This window comes from Agelaius tricolor, unplaced genomic scaffold (genome assembly GCF_023055355.1).
Source record: "Agelaius tricolor isolate 1412-34295 unplaced genomic scaffold, bAgeTri1.0.p SCAF_21, whole genome shotgun sequence".
Classification (NCBI taxonomy): domain Eukaryota; kingdom Metazoa; phylum Chordata; class Aves; order Passeriformes; family Icteridae; genus Agelaius; species Agelaius tricolor.
The window spans coordinates 4,817,192-4,837,962 of record NW_027269281.1 but is presented as its reverse complement, the minus strand read 5'-3'; positions in this window follow the sequence as shown (position 1 = coordinate 4,837,962).

The following is a 20,771-nucleotide window of genomic DNA, read 5'->3' as shown; positions in this document are numbered from 1 at the left end:
GCTAATTATTGCACACTTTTAATCTAATTGATATATTAAACTTTAACAATGAAGAACACCTAACCAGAAAATTCTTAAAAAGGCATATGAAGCTGTTGTGCTTTAGGAACGCTACTCCCTAATTTAGTGTTCCCACTGAAACTCCAAACCACACTGCTGCTCACTCCCTCCCTCTGTCAGTAGGCTGGAGAGGAGAATCAGAGGCACAAAAGGTGAAGATCACAAGTTGAGATAAGAACAATTTACTGGAAACATCAACAATACTAATGACAGAGGGTACAAGAAAAAGAAACATTATTGCTCACTTCCACTTTGGAACCCTCCCCTCCCCCCCAGAAAAATATCCAACTGCAGTCTCATGTCAACCGAACCCCTCCCTCTGGCTTGGGACCAATGTTACCCTACCACTCTTTCTATCATGCTTGCTCAACCAGAAGGAATCTCTCCTCCTCAGCAGAGACTCCCTTCTCCTCTCCCCCAGCAATGAGGTGAGGTGGGAGGTGGTATAGAATAACCTCTGGGTCATAGCCGTGTTCCCTACTGGCTACTGCAAAAATGTAATATTGTCCTGTCTGGAAACAGGACAGAAGCACATGAAAGGTTTGGAGAAAATTGTTGCAGCAGACCTCTCGTTAGGGGTAGAAATGAGCCAAGACACAGACTCTCATTTAACAATGTGAAAAGGGTCCCAGTTTATTCTACTTTACAGCTTAGCCATCCTGACTCTGACTACAGCAAGCTCCTACTGTTGGCTTCTCTGACATTCTGACTACTGGCTATTTCCTGATGGCATATGACTGCAAGTATTTCCTTGCTGCCTCTGACTGCATGCTTTTACCTAGCTCGACTATGACTGCAGGCTCCAACAGCAGGCTCTATCAGACCCATACTGACCTCATAGCAGATCTTTTGCAGCAGCAACTCTTTTCCTTGTTTTGTTCTTCTTTGTGTCTCTCTAGATCGTTCCTTCTTTCTCAGAGCTCTTATACCTCCTCAAGATCTTCTTCCACAAGGCACTCCCTATCACACCAACCAACCCCTTTTATTACACTTATCTTTATTAGTCACAGCTGCAACCCATTAAGGGCAAGGCTGTTCTTCTTCTTTGTTAATTAGTACAATTGTGATTTATCAGGGGTGAGGTCACCTGTAATCCCTTCTTCTACACCAACAAAAATAATTCTGCTAAATAATGAATGTATACTAATATGTATAGCTACTCAAAGACATGGTGAATCTACTCTAGACAAATCTTAGAGACAACTATATATTATATATTTTGAGCAGTAAGTGCTATTGTTTCAGTCAGAACTTTTAATAGCAGACTAATCTAAAATAAGAGGAATGTTGTTTACTGTGGAAATGTTTTGTGCTCCAGATAACATCACAGAAAATTGCTTCACCTAGGTTAATACACCATTCAATTGTTCTGAAACAAACCCCTGATAAAACTCTCACTGTTGCCTCATCCCCCCTACTCCCATCAAAACCTCAGCCATTGATCAAATAAAACTCTTCCCATGATGTGTGCCATGCAATCAGCAATGCAAAACAAGCACAGGGTGTTGGATACAAGTGTGGCAATGAAGGAAATACTTAAAGACCATGAAACACGTTCTTGTATTTCATTAAGGCACCAGAGCAAGCACTCTGCCTTGCTGTAGGAGGAACTCACCTCGGGAACCCTGTCTAGGCAATGTCAAAATTCTGACCCAGTAATATTTACATATTACTCTTTTATCTCTTTTTTTTTTTTTTTTTCATAGGAATTGTCATGCCCAGGGTTAGATTTTTCTTCCCTCACCCTGGGAAATGAGCTGGAAATATCACCATCTGTCTTTACAGACTCAGTCCCACCTTATGCTTGTTGGTAGAGTTGATCACCACATTTGAAGTCTAGCACTGACCTCCCTGCTCTTCAGGATCTAAGCTAGTGTCCTAAGGTGACGTTATGATACTTGTATCCCCAGTCATCTGTTCTGTTTATGCTGGATATTATGTTCTGTGCCTTCAAGACTGGCTCTGAAGAGCGAAGTTTTATTTTGTTTTGTTATCAGCCTGCTCACTCCCACACAGTTGATGGGACAGAGAGGAGCAGTACATAGGGCTGCTTTTGCTTTTTTTTTTTGCTCTTGCTTTCGCTTTGCTCTTGCTCCTGCTTTGCTTTTGCTTCTGCTTGTTAGTTAGTTTAGCTAGGAAGTCCGAATTTTCCCTTAGACTGTTTTTCCTTTCCCTTTTCTTGGAACCACTCAAACCTGCTCTGGACTGGGACCTGGGAAACATCGAGTTTGCACTTTGTGGCCTGCAGCAGCCATTCCCAGCGCCGAAGGGACCGATAACAGAGTGACCACTCCCAGGAGAGACTTTCTGAATTTGTCATCTTTCAGAGCGGTGAAAGAGTGTTGTCATCTGGTATTGTTCATTTTGTGTGCTGGGGGGTGCTTTGCCTGTTAAATAAACAGGTTCTTTCCAGTTCTCTCCAAGGAATCCTTCCCGAACCGGTTGGGGGGAGGGGCCATGTGGGTTTGCTTTCTAGAGGGGCCCCCTTTGGAGGTTTTCTCGCAAATTTGCCCTAAACCGGGACAGCTAGGAAGGGACTTGTCTTAGATTAAGACAGTTATACAGGGTGGAGACTCCAAAGTGAGTTACCTCCCCCTTAGTTTTAATCACTAGCCTTTCACCTATCAGGAGAGACAAATATGAGAAGACATAAGTGAAAAAAGTACCAGTTTACTAAAAATAAAAAAAACCCCAGCAATAACCAAGATAATAGAAATAACTACTAGATACAAAGGTGCTGAGTCACGTGGCTCCCCTGGAAACAAAGAGAACAAGATATTGGAGAAACCCACTCCTCCAAAGATGGCAGCCAGTGTAGCAGCTTGCATGGCCCAGAGGACAAAGACACGATGGCAGAGAAGCCCTTTTTGGTTCAACCTTCCCTTTGGAACAAAAACCCAGGAAGGTGGGACCTTACAAAGCAGTTCTGGTGGTAGATGGGGGGTGAACAGGCCAAGTCACTTCAGCTGCTCCTCATAGGGATTCCCTTCAAGGTCCTTCACCATCTTTGTTGTCCTCCCTTGGATGCTCTTTTATAGCTTTATATCTTTCTTATTGTCATGGTTTGACACTGGCACAATGCCAGTGCCCCCATGAGAATACCCTCTCCCTGGTTTCTGCTGTGAGATGTGAACAGGAATAAGCAAAGCAGGCTCCCACTTAGGAAGAAAAAAAAATTATTAACTAAACTACAAGGGAAAGGAAAAAAAAAAAAAAAAGAAACACACAAGGAAAATGAAAACTTCACAAATACATCTCCTCCTCCTCCCCACCAAATTCCCAATACAATACATCCCCCAAATCATCCACTCTTGGTCTGGCACCACCCTTCAGAATATTCAATCCTCAGTTCATCAAGAGGAGAAGGAGTCCTTCTTGTGCCAATGGTGACCTCTTCCTTTCATGTCCAGCACTCTCACCACTGAACACGGACCAGAGCTGCTTCTAGGGTCGACTTTTAAGGATGTTTTGTCCCACTCCAAAAAGGCACAGTCTCAACTTTGGGACATCTGTCCCCCCCATATTTTTCACCCCCTGGTGTAGTAAACCCCATAGATTTAGGAAAAGCACCATGGAGAATATGAACAATAGGAATGCTGAAACAGCAAAAGAAAATTCCTGTTTCCCTGTCCTCCGCCCTTAACCTATCTCTGTAACCCTATAAGGCAATGTCATGTTAACCCCTTACCCATTGGTCAAGCTTGGATCCTTTCCAACCCTATAAAAGAAGCATACTGTACCCCATTAGGGGAGAAAGAAGGAGAGCAGAGATCCTTCACGGACCTCCCCAATAAAGCCATCTCCGTGGAACAGCCTGCGCCTTCTCCTTCTCCTCTCTCTCCGTCTGCTGCAGCCTCCAGCCCAGGGCACCCCTGCCTAGCAAGCAGAGCTGAAATCCTAAGAGCTTGCAATCACTATAGAGCTGATAATCACCATGCTCGCTAGATGGTAGCCCCGCGGCGTTGGCATGAGCGAGCTAGCTTCGGGCACCCGGTCCCTACCCAGGGACTGAGCTCCTGAGCCCTATTGCTCTGCTTTATAATAACTCCAATGAGAGGTTATTAAAGTGGCGTCCCAACTACTTCAGACTTCGGACCCCCCCAGAGGCGATATCCGTCAGTTGAGCAACGAAGCCCCCCCGGGGTTTTCTGTGATTGCCTGTTCGGGAAGCCGCTCCTTCTGTGAAGGGACTTTTCGTTTTAGAAAATCCTTTCCCCGGGAGGGTCAGTTTGACACTCAAAACTTACATCTGAACAAAAGTTCCGAAGAGAACTGACGTCAGCAGACCCCTTCCACAGATCTTGGACCCCAGGAACTGTAAGTATTAGCTAATATTGCGCGCATAACTTCGGGGCTCCAAAACTTTTTTTTCATTTTTTTTTCCTTTTTTTTCACATTTTTTTCTGCTGGAAGGGCTAACCATTAACATGGGTACAATTTTTAGTACATTAAAACTAAGTAAAACCGAGAGAGAGATATATTTAACTATTTTAGAAATCTTATCTGCTAACAACTTCTCCTTTTCTAAAGGCAAGCTCTCAAAAACTAACCTTAAAAAATTTGTAACTTGGATTATTTCGCAATACCCTGATACTGATAAGAAAGCAGTCATTGAAAATTCGTTTTGGGATATGATTGGGAACACAATATATATCTCCCAAACAAACCAGGATTTCTCTGTAACTAATTATTTGCCTCTATTCCATATAATAACTAAAACCATTGAAAGATTTAACAGAGAAAATATTTTGCAGTCGGTAACAGACACTTCCTCTTCAAATACTAACAAGATTGATAAGAACTCAGATGAATGTCACATGCATATGTCACACCACCCCTTCGGTCCTAAAGTCCCTCTCGCCTCCGTTACTCCTAAAGCAGAGGTTACGCTGCCCACCGCGGTCCCCCCTCCCACATCCTCCACCCCTGCGGGACCTGCGCTGCCCAACTCCGCGGATCCTCTCTTATCTATAACTCCATACATCCCCCCTACCCCTGGCTCGGCTTCCTCCTTGCTTCCGGTCCCGGGTGTCCCTTTTCCTGCCTCTGCCGCCCCCTTCACTCCTGTGTCGGCTCTGCCCCCCTCCGCTGCGGCCCCCCCCACCTCCGCGCTGGTGTCCCCCACCATCCCTCCCGTCGCTGCACCCGCTGCCCCCGCTCCCCTCCCCGCGGCTCCAACCGGCCCGGCCCCTCCCGACGGCTCCCCAAGCCACACCCCCGCCGCTCCCGAGCCCGTGTCCATCCCCGCCCCCTCCCCCTGCTCCCTGCCTGCCACAGCAGGGGGACCTCACACAAGCGCAGTGCCACCAACCCACCCCGTAACTGCAGCACCCCGGACCGGTCCCACTGCCTGCTCACCCCCACTCCCCCCATGCCCGCACCCCCACCCCGCCCAGCCCCCCTGCCCCCACCACGCGTCCCCCCAACCCCCCACCCACCCTCGATGCCACCCGAACGGAATCCCAGACACCCCCCACGGTGCTACCCCCCCCACACCCAGTCCTGTGCGTGCTGTGCTGCCATCCCAACTCCAGTGGCACCTCCCCCTAGCCAGGTCATGCCATGTCTCCCCCTCCAGCCACTGAAACCTTTGAAAAACGCTTCTAAACGAAAAAAGCGTAAGTCACGGATAGCAACCCCCCCTCAGTCCTCCTCAGAGGACCAGAGCTCTTGCAGTGAATCTGATTCTGATACGATCCACACGGATCCATGGGCTCTTATTAAAATAGAAGCAACAAAAGTTGGGGACTGGGAGCTAGCACAGAAAATTAATGCTTTCCCAGTAGAATATAAGCAAGGACGGAATGGTGGCGAGTCCACTATAAAGACATGGAAGGCTAACTCGAATGAGGAACTAGTGCAATTAAGAAATATAGCCAAAGAACATGGGCGAAGCTCACATATTTTTAGAAATTTCTTAGAAGCCATGTTCTCAGCACATGTCTTACTTCCCCACGATATAAAAAATATTTCACACTGCCTCCTGTCCCCAGCAGAATATTTGTTATGGGACAGGCATTGGAAAAGACATTTAAAAACATTATCAGATTCATATTCTGCGGATGCTAATAAGACGAATTTTACGGTAGTCCAACTAGCTGGTGAAGGTGACTTACAGAAACCAGCAGACCAATTGGAAACCTTGAATAAAGAGACACTGCATGACATCGCTCTCGCAGCAAAAACCTCTTTACTTCTCGTGCATGATGAGTTAATGCCAACAATGCATTTTTCTACTATTAAACAAGGGATAGATTAAAGTTTTATCAAATTTGTGGACAGACTTAAAGATGCTCTGGAGAAACAGATAGAGAGCACAGAGGCAAGGAAGGAACTCTTATGTAAACTTGCCTTGTGTAACTCTAATGAAAAATGCAAAGCCATTTTGAAGTCTCTACCCATGGATACAGACCCCACCATAGAGCAAATTCTAGAATGCTGTACACGTCACATGTCCACTGAAAATACAGTGGCCCAAGCAGTTGCTAAAGGTATTGCTGAAGGAGTTTCTGGTGCATATGCAGTAATAGCTTCTAAAGACCAAGCTAAATGCTATCACTGTGGGGATCTTGGACATTACATAAAGGATTGTCCAGAGAGATCACACCCCCGATACCACTGTACCAATTACCAAAGACCCCAGAATCAGCAGCGCTACCAGCAGCGTTAAACTCCTTGCGCAGCCCGATCGAGCCCCGGGCGCTGACAACAAATCAAAGGCCACCCAGACCCAACCCCACACCATCCCAGGACGTTCCGGACCACAAGAAGAGGATCCAATCCATGGGGCAACCCAGATGGGAACCCGCCGTCAACTGGTAACTGCTTTGTCCATTGACTTTAATAATGAGAATGTTCACCGTGTTCCCACAGGCAAATATGGGCCAAAAGGTGGTCCTTTGCACATTTTAATTATAGGTGACTCTCTTAATAGCCCAAAGGAGATCTTCGCTGTTCCAGAAGTGCTGACAGTGCAGCCAGGACAAGAGATTCTCGTCCAGGTATACTGCATAGACTCACCATTTTTTCTTTCAAAGGGAACTCCAATAGCACAAGCCTTTTTACTCCCAAAGGATCACAGGGAACAGATTCCTCTCAACCCTACAGCTATGTGGGCACAAGTTATGGGACCATCCAAGCCTACCATCGAGTGAGGCCTCACCTGCAAAGGCGAGAAGACCCACATACCAGGGATGCTGGACACCGGTGCTGATGTGACCATCATCGCCCGCTCAGAATGGCCAGCACACTGGGATCTACAACCTGTTGCAGGCATGATTTCAGGGATTGGCGGAGCTACAGTGTCCATGAGAAGCAAGAACAACATCCTCCTGGAAGGGCCTGAATGCAAGCTGGCAACCATTCGTCCATTTGTGGTAAGGGCCCCCATCACCCTTTGGGGCAGAGATGTTCTATCCCAGTGAGGAGCTTCCCTACGTATTCCCACTCAGGATTTCTAATCGGGGCCACTGAGCTAAGCGCTCTGCCAGAAACACCTCGTCTCACCTGGAAAAGTCACAAGCCAATCTGGATTGAACAGTGGCCCCTCAATAAAGCCAAACTGCGAGCCCTAAGCACCCTCGTTGAAGAACAGCTCGCAAAAGGCCACATAGTGGAGTCCGACAGCCCTTGGAACTCTCCAGTCTTTGTTCTACCAAAGCCTGGGACAAACAGGTGGAAGCTCCTCCACGACCTTCGCAGAATCAACGAGGTCATCGAGGACATGTGCCCTCTCCAGCCTAGCCTGCCCTCCCCATCGATACTGCCTAGAGACTGGACACTTGCTATAATAGACATTAAGGACTGTTTCTTCAGCATTCCTCTGCACCCTGAGGATGCTCCACGGTTTGCTTTTTCCATTCCCTCTCTTAACAAGGAGGCCCCGCTCAAAAGATATCATTGGCGTTATCTTCCTCAAGGCCTGAAAATCTCGCTGACTATTTGCCAGTGGTACGTGGCTCACATCCTGTCTCCCATTCGGAAATCATTCCCCGATGCTATCATCCATCACTATATGGATGACATCCTGGTGTGTGCTTCAGACAAAGCTTACTTAGACAATACAGTTAAAAAGACTATTGAAACCATAGAAAAGGCAGGAATGGAGATTTGTGAGGATAAAATCCAGTACACCAAGCCATGGACTTACCTTGGAGTCCAGATCCGGGAAAGGACCATCGTACCTCAGCAGCTCACCATAAATGATGACCCAAAAACCCTCAGGGACTTACACAGCATTTGCGGATCCATCAACTGGGTACGTCCACTGCTAGGAATTACAACAGAGGACCTTGATCCCTTGTTCAACCTTCTTCGTGGACCTAAGGACCTGGACTCTCCCTGCACTCTCACAGAAGAAGCCAGAGGTGCCATCACCAAAGTCCAGGAAGCCCTGTCTTCACGCAAAGCCCATCGCTTCGAGCCCAGCCTGCCTTTCCAGTTCATCATCCTGGGAAAAGCACCTCGATTCCATAGACTGATTTTCCAATGGGACTCCCAGCTTCAAGACCCTTTGTTGATACTGGAATGGGTCTTTACAAGTAGCCAGCCCAAAAAGACACTTACCACCTACCAGGAGGTCATAGCACATTTAATAAAAAAGGCAAGGACTCGCCTTTGCTCTCTTTCAGGTTGTGAGTTCGAATGCATATACTTACCAATAACTCTTACAGACTTTGAGTATTTGATCCAGACCAATGAAAGCCTCCAGTTTGCCCTGGATAGCTACACGGGCCAAACTTCAGTTAAGATCCCAAAACACAAACTTTTTAACCCTGATGTAACCTTCCATTTGATTCCAAAATGAATCCAAAGTAGAAAACCTCTCAAGGCTCTAACCCTCTTTACAGATGGCTCATGGTCTTCCCACAAGTCGGTGGTTACATGGAAAGACCCCCAAACACAAGATTGGCACTCTGACATACAAATAGTGGAGGGATCTCCACAGATCACAGAATTAGCAGCTGTTGTCAGAGCCTTTGAAAAATTTAAAAACGAGCCTTTCAATCTGGTTACAGATTCAGCTTATGTCGCTGGGATAGCGATGAGAGCAGAACATGCTCTTCTCAAAGACGTCTCTAATCCAAAGTTGTACCAACTGCTCTCTAAATTAATATACCTAATCTCCCACAGAAAGCAACCTTACCATATAATGCATGTGAGGTCACATACAGACCTCCCAGGTTTTGTTGCAGAAGGCAACAGAAAAGTGGATGCATTAGCAATGGCAGCAGAAACTGCTAATGTTCCTAACATCTTTGCCCAGGCAAAGTTGTCACACGCGTTTTTTCATCAAAATATACCTGCCCTTATGAGAATGTTTAAGCTCTCAAAGGATCAGGCAAAGGCTATGGTGGCTACGTGTCCGAACTGTCAGAACTATCAGATACCATCCATGGGGATGGGAGTCAATCCCCGAGGTCTGAATAGCTGCCAGCTGTGGCAGATGTAACTCACTTCGCACCTTTTGGAAGGTCAAAATACGTGCATGTATCGGTTGACACATTTTCAGGAGCAGTATTTGCATCATCACATGCAGGAGAAAATACCATGCACACAATAAAACACTTTCTCCTCGCTTTTGCCGCCCTGGGTGTACCAAAAGAGATTAAAACAGATAATGGACCAGCCTACACTTCCCGCAAATTAAAGGAGTTCTTCAATGAATGGGGAATAGCACACAAGACCGGCATACCTGTAAACCCCACAGGACAATCCATCGTGGAAAGGACACATCAAACCCTCAAAAGAGTCCTTTATCAACAGAACAGAGACACGAGAATCACAACTCCAGTGGAAAGACTTTGCAAGGCTCTCTATGTCATCAACTTCCTGAACTGTACAGCATCAGAGCCTGACCCACCAGTACTTCGCTGTCGCTGTCGAGGCGGTCACGACATAAAGCAGAGACCACAAGCAGTCTCAGTTGGCAACACTTTATTATTGAATATGGCTGATTTTTATACACTTTCCAATTGTTTATCCTTCTTCTATCCTTACTATTGGCCACAATAGATCAACATAATACTATTGGTGAGAAGTTATGGTGACTTAATTAACTTTCTAAAAATGTTTCATCTAGCTGCAAAGTTCTTCTATCTTTCTTCTCTTGGTCTCCTTGGTTACAGCTTTGGAGAGAGCTCCTTATCAGTTTCTTCTTACTTCTCAGCTTCTTCTCGCTCCTTTAGCTAACAGGCCCGCTGTTAGCCCCTTCCACAATTCTCCCTTTTTGTTTTTGGACTGTAAATACAGCTGCTATGGATTTTTGCAGGGCCCTTTGCAAAAATCCCAGCAGAGAGGGGACACACAAAACTCACAATCACAACCATCAACAAAATTCTCACTCAATACAATCATTCTTGTCCTTCATCTATCTTTGAGTACTGATATATGGTCTTAGCTGGTGTCATCTGTACGTTCTGCTTCAACTGCGGAACCATCCATCCTGTCCTTTCCTGCACGTTCTAGGTAAGGTTTAACACAGCGAGCAGGAACCCATCGAGGACCATTATCTGTCAAAACACAAGCATAACCCCTCCCCCAGGTTATCAGTTCCACTGGGCCAGACCATATACCCGTAATCAAATCCTTAACCCATACCTTAACATTTCTACGGAAATCTGGTTGCTTAGAATTCAAAGAAGAAAAATGGTAAAAGATTGGAGATAACTGTGAGTCAGGTAGGGGACGCAAAAAGTTTAACACATAAACAGCTTTATCTAATCTCACTTGAGGTGACTCCTGTTGCATTCCCCCTTTTTGTTTTTGAACCTGACGTTTAAGAAGTCCGTGAGCTCTTTCAATAATTGCTTGGCCCGTGGGGACATGTGGAATGCCTGTAGAATGCTCAATGCCCCAAGCACGAAAGAATGCTTGCATTTTCTGCGAAGCATATGCTGGGCCGTTATCTGTTTTTACGTGACACGGAACACCTAGAATAGAAAAGGCATGATAAAAATGACGAATAGCATCACGAGTTTTTTTCTCCTGTGAATGCTGAAGCAACCATTGCATGAGAAAAAGTATCAACTGTAACATGAACATACTTAAAGCGACCAAATTCTGGCATTTTAGTAACATCAGTTTGCCATTCTTCTAACGCAGAAAGGCCCCTAGGGTTGGTGCCATAATACTGAGTGACATGAGTCATGTGACAGTCAGGACAAGAAGAAAGGATTGATTTTGCTTCACCAGAAGACAATTTGAATTGCTGCTGTAAAGCTTGAGCACTCTGATGAAAAAATTGATGAGATAAAATTGCCTGCTGCAGCACATTGGGTACAGTTTTGATTGCAGCAGCAGCAGCTACTAGAGAATCAACATAGGCATTGCCTTCAACAAAAAATCCTGGTAATGATGTATGGCTGCGAATGTGCATGATGAAGTAAGGATGTTTTTGAGCGCCAATAACTGTCCATAGCTTTACTAACATATTAAACAATGGCTTCTCTTGAACATTATACAACACTGCTTGATCTAAATGCTTAACCAAATTGGCAACATAAATGGAATCGGTAACTATATTTACAAGACCAGGAAACAAAGTAAAAGCCAAAAGAACAGCAGAAAGTTCAACCAGTTGAGGAGATCCCTGCTGAATCATTGTCTCATATTCCCAGTGATCATCCTTTCTCCAAGCCACAGCTGCTTTTCTGGTTTTCCCGGATCCATCTGTAAAAACTGCTATACCTTCCACTGGAACAGGAGAACAAATTTGTTTCCCCTCAAAAGGAATCTCTTTAGTCAGTGTTAGAACAGGATGAGAAGGCAAATGGTATGCGATTTGGCCTGTAAAACAAGATAAGGCAGATTGCAATTCATGATTATTTTGAAAGCACCATTCAAAATACCACTGTTGTACAGGTATCACAATGGTCACAGGGTCATGTCCCAAAATCTCATGACAACGCCTGCGGCCCTTGATGATAATGTCTGCAAAAAGCTCATAAAGTCCTGGAGCTGTTTTCCGAGATCTGAAAGATAAAAATATCCATTCCAGAATATGCAGTTGATCTTCCCAATTATCATTCCATTGACACAGTATCCCACATGGTATTTCATGGTCTTTCAAAATAAACAATTGAACACCAACAGAGATATCTATTCTGTTAACAAATTTGTGTTCTAGGGCTAATTCTATTTCTTCTAGGGTCTTTTTTGCTGCTGAGGTCAATTGCCTCCTATCAGTAGAGGAAGTGATGCCTGACAGCAAATCAAACAATGGCTGCATCTAATGATTAGTTATACCTAAATATGATCGAATCCAACCTATCAAACCAACCAATTTCTGTACATCGGTAGCAGTTTTAACATCAATGTCTAACTTTACAGGTTGAGGCATAACTTGAGTGTTGGTCACCAACATACCTAGATATTTCCAAGGCATGTGTTCCTGCACCTTCTCTGGAGCAATGATCAGGCCAAAAGCCTTCAAATTTGTCACAGCACATTGTTTAAGAGCTGATAACTGTTGTTTGTTGTCAGATGCCAACAAGATATCATCCATGTAATGATAACAGTAGCAATTTTTAAATTGCTCCCACACTTTTGACAAGGCCTGTGCCACAAACCATTGACAAATAGTTGGCGAATTTTTCATGCCTTGGGGAAGTACCTTCCATTGATATCTTTTATCAGGTTCCGCATGATTTATAGAAGGCACAGTGAAAGCGAATTTTTCTTTGTCCTGCTCAGCCAATGGAATAGTGAAGAAACAATCTTTCAGATCAATGACAACTATTTGCCATTCCTGTGGAATCATTGTGGGTGTAGGAAGGCCTGGTTGTAAAGCTCCCATTGTTGCCATTACAGCATTTATCTGCCGTAAATCATATAAAAGTCTCCATTTTCCTGATTTCTTTTTTATTACAAAAACAGGGGTATTCCAGGGACTGAATGATTCCTCGATATGTCCTGCTTGCAATTGTTCTGTGACTAATTCTTGCAGGGCAGTAAGCTTTTCAGTAGTAAGGGGCCACTGGCGAACCCAGACAGGCTTATCTGTCAACCATGTCAGGGCTACAACTGGACGTTCATTGCCCTGCATCACAGTGGCCCCCATTAAAAATCCGTAGTAATTTTGACACCCCATTGAGATAAGCAATCTCGTCCCCACAAACTCTGAGGAGCATCGGCAACATAGGGTCTGATGTTAGCTTGTTGGCCATCAGGATGTTTCACATTAATTACAATGGCTGACAGGCCACCTGTTGTAGCACCACCCAACCCCAGGAGTCCAAAACTTGCACGAGTGAGAGGCCACGATTGAGGCCAGCAAAGTCGCGAGAGTATTGTGACATCTGCTCCAGTGTCAATCAAACCTGTTACTGATATAGTTCCTGGATGACATCCACTGGCAGTGAGAGTGCATGTCTTTTCTGGACGGCTCTCCGTTACTTTCTCAGTCCAGAACACTCAAGGTACTCCTGTTGATCCAAAACTTCCTGCGCCGCGACTTCGGTCCACTGTATTTGGAACAAAACTTACAAAAGGTAAAATTTGACCAATGCAGGTTCCTTTCTGAATAGTGACAGGAGGGTCATCGATGGATACCATGGCATGAATCTGTCCTAAATAATCAGCATCAATAAGCCCTAGATGCACATGAATACCTCTAAGTGTAGTACTTGACCTCCCTATTAAAAACGCACTCAATCCCCGTCCTATCGGACCATAGGCATTGAGGGGCACTTTACATATTTCTTTTGTCAAAATGGTTACTGTGTCAGCGGTGGGTATATCAATCCCTGCGGACCCGCTTGTTGCCCCTGAGTATTGCTCGCAAATGGGTAGCTTTGCAGTGCTGGGAAGGCCCGCATTTGCTGTTGTGGTAGTTGTTGTTGTTGGGGTATTTGTTTCCCCACGCGCCCCTTCGCGCTCCTCTTTGGGTTTCCCTGCAATAGCTGACCATTTGCGTGATATTTACTCCTGCACTGTTTAGCATAGTGCCCAAGTTTAGCACAGCGATTGCACACAACATCCCTGCTTGCACTTGGCTTAAATGTTGTTTTCCGGACAGCATTTGACACTGTGGTACACTGTGATCTTACATGCCCTTGTTGTCCACAATTATAACATTTTGCTGAAGGTCTTAGCACTGCAGCAAGAGCTGCCATTTTATGCTCGACTGAACCAACTTTTGAGCAAGCAGTAACCATTTCAGACAAGGTGGGTTCCCCAGGTAAAGTATCAATAATCTTTCTGCAATCTGGGTTTGCATTTTCTTTAGCCAATTGTATGCACAATTTGTCTCTCAAAGTTTCATCTTCTACCTGTTTCTCAATAGCTGCAGCAAGTTTTTCTGCAAATTTCAAAAATGGTTCTCTCGTCCCTTGCTGTATAGTGACATATTTCTGTTTTGGAGCTGCCATTTCCATTGTTTTAGTTAAGGCACTCATGCCAATTTGTTGAGCTTGTGCCAAAATCGAAGGATCCCACCTTGCCTGTAAATCTAAATTGGCAAAAGGCCCAGTGCCCAGTAGGGCATCAACACCCACAGCATGAAGAGGGTCGTGTTGAGGCAACTGCATGTTTGTTAAAGCGGTACATTCAGCCGCTCGCCTCCAAGTTTCTTGAAATACACTGTATTGTACTGGCTGGAATAGAATTGTAGCAAGATGCGCAATGTCGTAAGGTGAAAGCAAATCTGCATTAATCACACGTATTAATTGCATTACCTCTGAGGAATTAATACCGTACTGAGCCACTTTTGATTGGAGATCTTGCACAACCCTCCAGGCAAAGACGTGATGACTGTCATCCTGCCCTGCTCCAGGAGCTGCTTTAAAAACTGGAAAAGCCATAGGGTTATCACAAGCAACATTTGCATTGGCACTGTTCTCCTGAGGTACTCTTGGAGCACCTAACCTTTCTATGGTGTCCCAATTCTTTTCTTCAACTGCTTTCCTCCTAACAAATTCCCAAAACTCCTGAGGGTGTCGAGGAAGCACAGTTACTTGACATGGAGGCAAAGTCCATGGGGCAGCAAGGCTAGAGCTCTTTGGAGGTAAAGAGACCAGAGCTCCTTGCCCCAACTCAGGTGTTACTGCAGGCGACTCATCACTTGCTTCGCTGCTGCTCTCACTGTCAGGTAACGGAGGATACGGCCTTGCAGGTTGTTCAAACTGCTCAGATGGGAGCGGGGGGGCGGACGGCTGGACTAGAGCGGAGGGAAGCGGGGGGGGCAGATGGCTGGGTTTGTCTCTCTGCTAAAGACATTTCAGCTAACTGGCGTAGCGGTGTAGTATATACAGGCACCATTGCGAGCTGCTGTGCAGGTGTGAGATAGAGAGGTTTAGGGGTCTGATAAGAGGATGCTACGGCAGGTTGCCCAGAAGTTTTGGCAGCTTTCCCAGAAGCTCTGGCACCTTTCCCGGAAGCTTTGGCAGCCTTCCCGGAAGCTTTGGCAGCTTGCCAGGTAACTTGCATGGCACCCGGACTTTCTTCAAGTTCCCCATCAGAGGCCCCCTCTGCCTCAGCCCCCCCGTCAGGTTCTGTTATCAGCCCCAACTCTTCGTCCGCATCCCGCTCTGCTTGTTCTCGCTCTGTTTTCCATTCCTTTAATGCCTCAAAGAGCGATTCCCAAGTAACTGCTAGATCGACAACCATTTTATCTCCCTTTCGGATGACTTCCCACAGTCTGTCCCCGACTTTTTTCCATGCCTTAACACTAAAAGCTGTGTGGGGATCAGTGCCAAAATTCTGTGATTTAGCCCACAGCAGTATATTTCGAAGGGCATAGTCTGACGTATTAATTCCCTTATTTCTTAACAAAACTTTCCATGTAGCCAGAACATTTCCTTCCTCTTTAGTTATGTCCCATTATTACTAGTTGGTGGCTCACCTTCTTCCAGGTGTCTTGATAGGAGAAAATCAGGTCCGGACCTCCCTGTGGCTTCCACCTGCCACTCTCAGCTGCACCAATGCCGCCTCCCCCACTACGTCCCAGTGGGTCATGGTTGCCAGTTGCTAGGACCTTGTATGGGCCCCCACCGACTTCTTATCACGTCGGGGATCACCAAATGTCGCTGTCGAGGCGGTCACGACATAAAGCAGAGACCACAAGCAGTCTCAGTTGGCAACACTTTATTATTGAATATGGCTGATTTTTATACACTTTCCAATTGTTTATCCTTCTTCTATCCTTACTATTGGCCACAATAGATCAACATAATACTATTGGTGAGAAGTTATGGTGACTTAATTAACTTTCTAAAAATGTTTCATCTAGCTGCAAAGTTCTTCTATCTTTCTTCTCTCGGTCTCCTTGGTTACAGCTTTGGAGAGAGCTCCTTATCAGTTTCTTCTTACTTCTCAGCTTCTTCTCGCTCCTTTAGCTAACAGGCCCGCTGTTAGCCCCTTCCACACTTCGCCACTTTACAAATACCACCCAAGCAAAGCTCACTGAGAAACCACCTGTGCTTGTGAAGGACCCTGAAACACACCCAATTTCTGGGCCTCACCAGTTGATTACCTGTGGTAGAGGATATGCGTGCGTGCTACTACCATCCGGTCCGAAGTTGTACCCAGGAAAAAACATAAAGCCATACTTAGGCAGTGCAAACACTACTCCTGCAAACGGGGACAAGAACTCTCCTGAGGCAAACACAAGACCACCTCAAAACCAAACCAGCTCTGCCTGGAGATGAAGACGTCGCCGAATACCCACAAACACAAGAACAGACCGCCCAATCACAAGACAGCTGACAAAATTGAAACCTAAATAACATTCTGCTGCATCAAGCCATAGATAGCCTTAACACAGAAGTCTTCTCTGAACTATGTGTTGTTACCCCTTTTTTGTATCTCAAAAAACCCTATTATTCCCTCTTCCTAACCTTTTAAAACCCCTTAACCTTCTACCCAATTCCCCTCCCTTAGTGTAGCTTAGAAATTAAAAGAAAATGGGGGGAGGAGGGGAACAGAGAAAAGAACAAGGGAGAAAACCCTCCCATCATAAAGATAACAAATTCTGCTTATATTCCTTATCAGAAGCCCTATTCCTGCCCAAAGATAAAAAGTATCTCCATTGGTGCTGTCCTCACTGCCGCCCGGATGTTCTTCACCGTACCGCGTGCCTTCGGCTGGATTAGCCCACAGCCTAGCCATAATGTTTGGGTAACCTTAGCAAAAACATTAAAACAGGACAACATGTGCTTGTCCATGGGAAACGTTGATAACCCACTTTCCACATGTCTGGTAGGAATTCCCTTTGTAGCAGATGACTGGCCCGTCTATAACTCAGAGCTTCTCTGCACCACAGGTAAGAGACCCAACGTGGTTGATACTTGGGACGAGTGGACAAAAATTCTGCCCAATGCTCTAGAGGAACCCCAAGAATTGGATCTGTTGCAGTCCTCCAAGGCCACATATTGTGTCAAATTTTACTTTAGACATCCAAAAAACAATTGGCCAGAAATTGACCAGACCAAAAACACATATCGAAAAGACATATCACCCATTAACAAAGCCTATAACTCTCACAATTGGTGCAATTACACGGCTTGTGTGATTTCTGTGTCCTCTCTCCACCCCAAAGTATTGCCCAAGGGAATGTTTCTCATCTGTGGTGACAGAGTATGGGCTGGGATCCCCTCCCGACTCCAGGGAGGTCCCTGTACCCTTGGAAAACTTTCTACCCTTACTCCAAACATCACCCTGTTACATAATTGGAAAAAAGAAAGCAAATCAAAACGACAAAAAGGTCCTACACTGAATTTGATAAAAATTGCGATCCTAAATTATATGATTGGAACAAACCAAAAAAGATTGCTGTCTCCCTGTTCTTACCCTGGGTAGCTGCAGCTAAAGCCCTCGCTGAAATCAATCACCTCAGGTGCTGGCTCAGTAAACAAGCTAACGCTACATCTGCAGCCTTGAGTGATCTCTTAAAGGAAGAAGAAACCACAAGACAGGCTTCGCTCCAAAATCGAGCAGCAATCGACTTCCTGCTGCTTGCCCATGGACACGGCTGTGAAGACTTCGAAGGGATGTGCTGCTTCAACCTCTCTTCACGCTCGGAATCCATCCATGCTAACATCCAGAAACTGAAAGATCTCGTGAAGGACTTGAAAGTAGAAAGAATCCCAGACTGGGTCAATGAACTTTTCGGGCAATGGGGATTAATAGGATGGGCGGCATCTTTGGTTAAGGGAATGTTGTTGATTCTCCTTGTAGTTGTTGTTGTGTTAGCTATGTTCTCGTGCCTTGTTGACTGTTTCAAAAGAACTATAGCGAACGCCTTTTTTGTAAAAACAGAAAGTGGAGTTGTAGTAAACCCCATAGATTTAGGAAAAGCACCATGGAGAATATGAACAATAGGAATGCTGAAACAGCAAAAGAAAATTCCTGTTTCCCTGTCCTCCGCCCTTAACCTATCTCTGTAACCCTATAAGGCAATGTCATGTTAACCCCTTACCCATTGGTCAAGCTTGGATCCTTTCCAACCCTATAAAAGAAGCATACTGTACCCCATTAGGGGAGAAAGAAGGAGAGCAGAGATCCTTCATGAACCTCCCCAATAAAGCCATCTCCGTGGAACAGCCTGCGCCTTCTCCTTCTCCTCTCTCTCTGTCTGCTGTAGCCTCAAGCCCAGGGCACCCCTGCCTAGCAAGCAGAGCTGAAATCCTAAGAGCTTGCAATCACTATAGAGCTGATAATCACCATGCTCGCTAGATGGTAGCCCCGCGGCGTTGGCATGAGCGAGCTAGCTTCGGGCACCCGGTCCCTACTCAGGGACTGAGCTCCTGAGCCCTATTGCTCTGCTTTATAATAACGCCATTGAGGCTTTATTACCCTGGGGCTGGGGGGTACCCACACCGAACCCTCTTGGTCCTGAGGCATTGCCTCCCCCTAGAATGCAGTCCCTGTATCACAAGGAAACATGGTTCTGTCCATGGCTACACAAAAAGAGTCCAGCATAAGCTATTCCATCATCTCTTCCACCTGAGTTCTTCTCTATTTCTCTTGTGGCCCATTTCCTCTTATCTCCTCTATATCTCTCTTCTCATTCAACTCCAGGAGGATTAGCATTTGTAAGGTTTCCATCATCCAAAAAAAGGGTTAAAAATCTGAGGCTCTGTCCAGAACTCCCACGGCTGCCCTGCCGGGCACCTTCTTGCACCCCTGCCTTCTCCTTCTCAGCCGGCCACTATTAAATTTCAAGGTGGCACAAGCACAGGCACCAGCTCTCTCTCTGTCTCTCCTGGGAGGGGGGGGGGTGGCTGCCCAATGCCTCTCAGTGCTCCTCCACCCTTCCATCCTGCAGGGACCTTCACCTCCCTTCTGTCCAGGGCCCCGGCCTACCTCACCCAGCTACATGGCTACATGGCTTCCCCTCCCCCGCCCAGCCTGCAGCCAGGCAGGGGAGGTCTAAACCTTTCACTGACCGGAACCCAAGAGAGCCTCCAGGGGGAGAGCCCTGCTTTAAACCCCGTGTTCTCAGAGGCGCATCCAATGTCCCAATGGCCACATTAGGTGCCAATATTAAAATCTGAGCACCACTTGGCCTGACCACAGCATCCCAGAAAACATATTTCCTGTCAAACTACCACACTTATATTGTGGTAACCAAAACTGCACACAATATTCATGGTGAGGCCACACAGTGCAAAGTAGAGTGGAACAATCCCCTCCCTCAACCAGCTGGCAATGCTTTGCCTGATGCACCCCAAGACACAGTTGACCCTCCTGGTTGCCAGTGTACTGCTGACTCATATTCAACTTGCCATCTGATGCCTTAAAAATCTAGAAACAAAACATCCCACATTTGAGACGATATTAATATATGAAGTAATATAAAAGATGGTCTTTAATTGGAGGCCTCCAGGTGCAAGTATGGAAAAATGCCCCCGTGACATAGACCAAGTACATTTTTATTAGTTTATCAAATTAGTGTAATTTACAAGATTCCCCAATTAGAAGCACAGTTAATGAAGTAATTCCCCCTCTTAGTTCAACGTCTTCTGTAGACCCCCCTTCTTGCTATTAGCTTTACATTGTTTATGAGAAATTGTCTTGGGAGGGTAGTTCATCCTTGGTTCCCAGAAGAAGCAAGATTAGGGCTGGGTCCTTGGAATGTGTTTTGTCTTTCTGTCTAATAGGGTAGGAAAATACTGGAGTTAGCTAGGAACTATATAACTATACAAAAATAGTGTGTTAGGTTGGAAATGGGGGTGTGTATTCTATTCCTATCTGTTAGAGGTAGTGTCGTGAACGGCAGAAGAATTGCAGCACACAATATGCGTGAACAGCAAATCTCAGAGTTTATTGATAACTCACACATATTTATATTGGTGTTAATGAAGCTTATACATATTGCAAAAGCTGAGCTCATTATTGGTTAAAGCACACTTAGATCAACCACACCTACTTCTATGCTCTAATGATTATTTTGTTTCTATGTTTACATTCTTATAGCTATTCTACCTAGGCTATCTTCATTTTCTGGCAAAAGATTTTCTCCCCCATCTTCATGTTGCAGCAAAGGTCACCATGACCCTTGTCAGTGATTGGACACTGATTACCTAATCCCCAGCTTGTTTCCCCTATCCTTATCCAACGGTATCACATCAAAGTGGCCCTTCTCAGCTAGCCAATTATCCAAAAAGCTCTCCACAAGGTAGGGCAGTTAATTGGGCAGTTTTCTTTATCTCTTCCACAACCAATCCTCCCTCCGGAGAGATATCTTCTGTTAATGGGCCATTGAGTCTCAC